The sequence below is a fragment of the Tachyglossus aculeatus genome, chromosome X1 (assembly GCF_015852505.1).
Source record: "Tachyglossus aculeatus isolate mTacAcu1 chromosome X1, mTacAcu1.pri, whole genome shotgun sequence".
NCBI classification, from domain to species: domain Eukaryota; kingdom Metazoa; phylum Chordata; class Mammalia; order Monotremata; family Tachyglossidae; genus Tachyglossus; species Tachyglossus aculeatus.
Genome location: NC_052101.1, coordinates 14,636,750 through 14,642,894, shown reverse-complemented (window position 1 = coordinate 14,642,894; position 6,145 = coordinate 14,636,750). Strand labels below are relative to the sequence as shown.

The following is a 6,145-nucleotide window of genomic DNA, read 5'->3' as shown; positions in this document are numbered from 1 at the left end:
GCTCCACCACTTTTTTTTTTAATGGCATTTGTTAAGCACTTACTATGTGCAAAGCACTGTTCTTAGCCTGGGGGGGATATAAGGTGATCAGGTTGTCCCACGTGGGGCTCACAGTCATAATCCCCATTTTACAGATGAGGTAACTGAGGCTCAGAGAACTTAAGTGCCTTGCCCAAGGTCACACAGCAGACATGTGGTGGAGCTGGGATTCGAAGCCATGACCTCTGACTCCAAAGCCTGTGCTCTTTCCACTGAGCCACGCTGCTTCACTTGTTCACTGTGTGACTTTGGGCAAGTGACTTCACTTCTCTGGGCCTTAGTTCCCTCATCTGTCAAATGGGGATGAAGACTGTGAACCCCCTGGGGGACAACCCGATCACCTTGTAACCTCCCCAGCGCTTAGAACAGTGCTTTGCACATAGTAAGTGCTTAATAAATGCTATTATTATTATTGTTATTATTATGGCCAAGTCGTTAGAATGGGTTAAATAAATTATTTCCTGGAATATGTAGTGGAGCAGAGACTGGTTTCTCACCCCGCTTCCCTTCACCTCTGCAAGTTGAATGGCCCTGTAATATAGTCCCTTCACCTATGCAAAACTCCTTCTCTTTCTCTAGGACTGAGGAAGAGCTGAAGAACCTGGGATTCTCACATCTTCTTGAGGGTGTTCTCTGGTTGTCTATAGATGTTGTCTTACCTTGAGGTCTTCATCAAGGACCTGTATGTACAGCTTTTGGAGAATGCCAGCAGGTTTTCTCTTTATTTGGAGTAAATGTGGGAGAAGAAGAGTGAGACTGTGTAACATGTGTGTGGATGTATGTCCATAGGTCATGGGTTCGAATCCTGGCTCAACCACTTGTCAGCTGTGTGACCTTGGGCAAATCACTTAACTTCTCTGTGCCTCAGTTCCCTCATCTGTAAAATGGAGATTAAGACTGTGATCCCCATGTGGGACAACCTGATCACCTTGTATCCCCCCACAAGTGCTTACAACAGTGCTTCGCACATAGTAAGCGCTTAACAAATACCACCATTATTGTGTGTGTGTGTGTGTGTGTGTGTGTGCGCGCGCGTGCATAGGTACTTGTTAAGCAGAAGCCACAAGGAGATGCTGAGGAAACTTATCTGTTTTTTTATGGTATTTTTAAAGTACCTACTATGTGTCAGAAACTGAATAGAAATGGCCTGATTTGTTTGTTTTCCATGGAAGTTACCACCAACTCCCCAAAATACAGATTCAGGTTCCAAGGAGGAAGATGTAGATGACGTCAACATCTTTTTTTAGTGATATTTGTTAAGTGCTTACTATGTGCAGACACTGTATTAAGCACTGGGGCAGGTACAAGTTAATCAGGTTGGACCCAGTCCACATTCCTCATAGGGCTCACAGTCTTCATCCCCATTTTGCAGATGAGAGAACTGAGGTACAGAGAAGTGAAGTGATTTATCCAAGGTCACACAGCAGACAAATGGGGGAGCTGGGGTTAGAACCCAGGTCCTCTGTCTTCCAGGCTTGGTCTCTTTCCACTAGACCATGTTGTTTCTCAGTCATCACGAAGGGCTTTTTTATTTTCTGTCTCATTCCATCCTTTATTTGAGCACAGAATTATTTTTAGATAGGAGGGGGGTGAAGGGTTGGAGGTTATATCCCAAGCCAGCATCAGTGCAAAAAACACTCAAGCCCATACTTCACTCTGTTGTCTGGATCATTCATATTAGTGTCTATCTCCACCCCTCTAGACTTTAAGCTCGTGATGGGTGGGGAATATATCTGTTCACTGTTGTATTGTACTTTCCCAAGCTCTTAGTACAGTGCTTTGCACACAGTAAGTGCTCAATAAATAAAACTGATTGTTTATCTAAAATACCACTTTCTGCACATTTCCTCAGCCCTCAGAAACTTCCAGTGGTTGCCTATCCATCTCCTCATCAGACAAAAACTCCTCACCATTGGCTCCAAGACACTCAAACAACTCTCCTATCCTGCCTAACCTTGTGGATCTCCAAAAACACTCCAACCCTCAGACTACACCATTCTATCACCAATAACTCGATCTTGTCTCTCCCATTATTGACCTCTTGTTCACACCCTCCCTTCTGCCTGGGAATCCCTCACCTGACAGACCAGGCCTTTGCTCTTCTGATCTGGGAATAAATATGATAAATATGATAAATATGATAAATAAAAATATGATAACCTTTTAAATCCCACCGTTGAATCTTCCTAGTACCCGCCTTTGGAATAAGCGTTTTTCGGATGCGAGACTGTGGCACCAGAAGAAGTTTAATGCCTAATGGTTTTAAAGGTCTCCCCCTTCTAGACTGTGAGCCTGTTGTTGGGTAGGGATCGTCTCTATATGTTGCCAACTTGTACTTCCCAAGTGCTTAGTACAGTGCTCTGCACATAGTAAGCGCTCAATAAATATGATTGAATGAATGAATGAATCTGGAGAAAATCACATCTCTTCCAGGAAGTTAATCTCTCATCACCCCACTTTATTTTCTCCTCCACTGTTTCTATGCACATGAGATACCTCCTTCCCTCCACTCTGCAAACCACTTAGACACTTAGGTACTCTCCTCACCTTCTCCCCTTCACAGCACTTATACAAATACCTTTAAACTAAATTATTTCTCCTACATATAATCTTGTTTTATGTCTGTCTACCCTACTAGTTCCTAAGGTCCTTGAGGGCAGGAAACATGTCCGTTAACTGCATTCTACTTTCCCACTTGATCACCACTCCTCTCCACACAAAGTAAGTGCTCAATAGATACTTTCAATTAACTAATTGATTGAAATGTATATTTTTTCCTGCACTGCAGGAACAATTAAAAATGTATTCCTAAACAACTTTAAAAATATGACCTGAAATTACAGTATTGTATTATTAAACATGTATTGATGGTCTTTGAGCATAGTTCCATTTAATGATATTTTGTTGGCTTTTAAAAATTAACATTTGAAATTTCAAACTAGTTAAGCATGCCCTCTTTGACTAAATTGGAAATGATGATCTGGAAGGCTGTGAACCTGGCTCATCCCTCTTTGGAAGGGATAACACTTCTCAGAATGACACCCACATCAGCCAGTTATATCACAACTTACACCCAACCCTTTTCTAAAGACTACTGAACATCTGGGCGGTTGACATCTTTTTGTGCCTTTCTTTGAAGCATCAGTTCTCGCCAAATTTTGGAGATGAACTGGCTTTGGCAGTTCTAGGTTGGTCTCCATACAGAATACTAATATTACTTGATTTCATCCAAAAAAGGATTTGCCTGAGTTCTGACAAGGAACCCTGGCACAGAGGAGTACTGTAATTCAGGCGACCACAGAGTTGGCATGGTATCGATGAAAGCCCAATTATGATTTATGTCTGTAACACAGTTTCCTATTGACTATGTGCCAGAACTATGATAAAATAATGATCTAGGACTGTTTCCAATCCTTTTCAGGCGTAAGTTTGCAAAGGTTTTTATTTTCTAGGCCCTTGTTGCATGTTTTCCTGGGAATGCATAAATAATAACCGGGCATACGTTCTATTGTTGTGGGTGATTTGTCTATGATAAAAAGGCTATTTCCTTCTGGTTAAATTTAGCTTGAATTTTCAAATTCTGGTAAATATAAATAGCAAAAAAGAGGCTTTCATTGGCATAACTAAAGTGCTTAGAAGATAGTCCTCCGGAAGATCCTTGGAAAATAAATAGATACTTTAAGGAAACACAACTGTGAATTCTCTTTAGCAGTTTATCTAAAATCAGGAATAAACTCAATAACTATTTTTAATTAGTCTCCACTGAAAAAGTATACACACGCTCATCTCAAAAATGAACGAAGGGGAATTAAATGATAGCTCCTTTCTCCGAGTTCCATGTAGATGCAAGTTTCCTTTAGTTCGGGATGATACTGTTTTTGGTGAGATTGTATCTGTGGTTGCTAGTATCACCATCCTCTCTCAGCGTCCCACCTGGAGAGTTTCCAGTACTCTACCTGTCTTGGCTATGGGAGGGAGAGTCAATCAGAGGCCTATCCATTCCATTCCTAGCTTGGGCAGTGACTAGCGAGTGGAAGGCAATCTGCTACAAGTCAAAACTCACCCGTGCTGGGCAGCAGCAGCATGGGAGAGAGTCAAGGGTGGAGACTCGAGCTTACCGCGTGGAAGGCAGCAGTGGTAAACCACTTCCTTATTTTTACCAAGAAAACTCTCTGGATACACTACCAGAATGATTGCAGATGGAGAGCAGGGCGTTCTGGGAGAGATGTGCCCGTGGTGTCTCTATGGGTTGGAAACTACTCGACGACATAAGGCAACACAAGACAGTGTCACCCTGAAAATATCTGGCACACATGTACTTTATGCCTATCATCATCATCATCATCAATTGTATTTATTGAGTGCTTACTGTGTGCAGAGCACTGTACTAAGTGCTTGGGAAGTACAAGTTGGCAACATATAGAGTCCCTACCCAACAGTGGGCTCACAGTCTAAAAGGGGGAGAGAGAGAACAAAACCTAACATACTAACAAAATAAAATGAATAAAATAGATATGTACAAGTAAAATAAATAAATAAATAGATAGAGTAACAAATACGTACAAACATATATACATATATACGGGAGCTGTGGGGCAGGGAAGGAGGGAAGATGAGGGGGTGGAGAGGGGGACGAGGGGGAGAGGAAGGAAGGGACTCAGTCTGGGAAGGCCTCCTGGAGGAGGTGAGCTCTCAGTAGGGCCTTGAAGGGAGGAAGAGAGCTAGCTTGGTGGATGGGCAGAGGGAGGGCATTCCAGGCCCGGGGAAGGACGTGGGCCGGGGGTCGATGGCGGGACAGGCGAGAACGAGGTACGGTGAGGAGATTAGTGGCAGAGGAGAGGAGGGTGCGGGCTGGGCTGTAGAAGGAGAGAAGGGAGGTGAGGTAGGAGGGGGCGAGGGGATGGACAGCCCTGAAGCCCAGGGTGAGGAGTTTCTGCCTGATGCGCAGATTGATTGCTAGCCACTGGAGATTTTTGAGGAAATGAAAATGCCTATGAAAATGTATGCTTTTTCTAACGCTGGCCATTTGGGGAGAGCCATACTCGGTGACCAATGATTAAGAAGGGAAAGGCATAGACCGCTAGCAGCACTCAAGTTGTTTGGTTTTTTTTTGCAGTGGTGGTGATGGCTTGTGCAGAATCATCCATACCCCCTTGTCTAGTTCCCCTGAGTTCAGAGAATATAGTGCAAGATGGCTGATAGACAAATAATGCAGTCTGTGTTCTCAGAGAAGAATATCTCGGAGACTTCAGTAGCAGCAGACAATGTGGTGGCCTCACCTAATTTGTTAGTCATCTTTCAGTTTGATACTCAGGGTGTTTTGAAAGGGCTGAGTGAGTCTTTTGCTTTTTCTTACAATTGTATGAAACAAAAAAACCCCTTGAAGATCAATAGCAGCAGCAAGAGCACAAAAGTATAGATGTCTTCTACTAATCTTAGAGAATTAGAGAAGCAGCATGGCTCAGTGGAAAGAGCACAGGCTTTGGAGTCAAATCCCGGCTCTGCAACTTGTCAGCTGTGTGACTTTGGGCAAGTCACTTATCTTCTCTGGGCCTCAGTTACCTCATCTGTAAAATGGGGATTAAGACTGTGAGACACCCGTGGGACAACCTGATCACCTTGTAACCTCCCCAGCGCTTAGAACAGTGCTTTGAATGTAGAATGCACTTAATTCATTAATTAATTCATTCATTCAATCGTATTTATTGAGCGCTTACTGTGTGCAGAGCACTGTACTAAGTGCTTAAATGCCATTATTATTATTATTATTATTATTATTATTAATCTAGAGAGACCCAAGGCAGAAAACAGTAAGAGCATAAAAAAGGAAGAGCAACTATTTCATGGACTTTAGCAAGAACCATCAAATCTTCAGACTAGAGTAACATATGAGTGGACACTTCCATTGGAAAAATCAGTGTGGGAAAATAGCACATTTCTCCTGACCACTTTACAGTAAAACCAGGTCTACATTAAGGAAATGAAGAGCTGGGGAAATTAGTGAGATAATTCTGATCCCCAACACAGGCTTCATTATCAGCATATTTCAAGCAAAAACATATCATAAGCAAAGAGCATTTTGAGTGAAATTACCATCTCAGTTACT

General features: G+C 42.6%; 1 non-coding gene across 1 annotated transcript; it reads left to right on the top strand.

Annotated features, from left to right (window-relative positions):
- The first annotated feature begins 3,954 nt into the window (after positions 1 to 3,954).
- LOC119920159 lies at positions 3,955 to 4,092 on the top strand. The gene has a single exon (XR_005447923.1). It is a non-coding gene; the product is annotated as a small nucleolar RNA SNORA7 (small nucleolar RNA).
- The last annotated feature ends 2,053 nt before the right edge of the window (positions 4,093 to 6,145 follow it).